The following is a 589-nucleotide window of genomic DNA, read 5'->3' on the forward strand; positions in this document are numbered from 1 at the left end:
AACTCATATTTTTTCAAAGTATCTGTGATATAACTCTTTAAATACTTACAATTGCATAATGATAAAATTAATTTTGAGCACAATGTTTTATTTGGTAAATTCTTCATTATTTATATTGAAATACCTTATATTTTAGCTGTGCTGTAGGCTCATCAAAAATGTGTTACTTGAAAACTTTCCCTTGATGTTTCTGAATCTAGAACATATACCAAAATCAGGCACACCAGGTCTATCCCTTTGTCATTTACCATCACAGTTTGCTCCATCTTTTCCAGTAGAGGCTATGATGAAAATCTGTTTGGTTCATTGCTGTTCTTTTCAACTCTTATGATTACTTTCTCTACCTTCTTCAAAGGTTAAGTTAATGTAATAAATAATCCACCAAAGTGCTCCATATTCAAGACACAGAAAGGAATATTTAAAAACATTCTGACATGTTTTGCCCTCAATGTCATAAAATCAAATATTATAATCATTTAAAAACTACACATATTCATATTTTAAAGTGCTTATCACTATCATGGGTTCAATGCAACATTACAACTGCTAATATTACAGACTAGAGGCCCGATGCATGAAATTCATGCAC

The sequence above is a fragment of the Myotis brandtii genome, unplaced genomic scaffold (genome assembly GCF_000412655.1).
Source record: "Myotis brandtii unplaced genomic scaffold, ASM41265v1 scaffold1304, whole genome shotgun sequence".
NCBI classification, from domain to species: domain Eukaryota; kingdom Metazoa; phylum Chordata; class Mammalia; order Chiroptera; family Vespertilionidae; genus Myotis; species Myotis brandtii.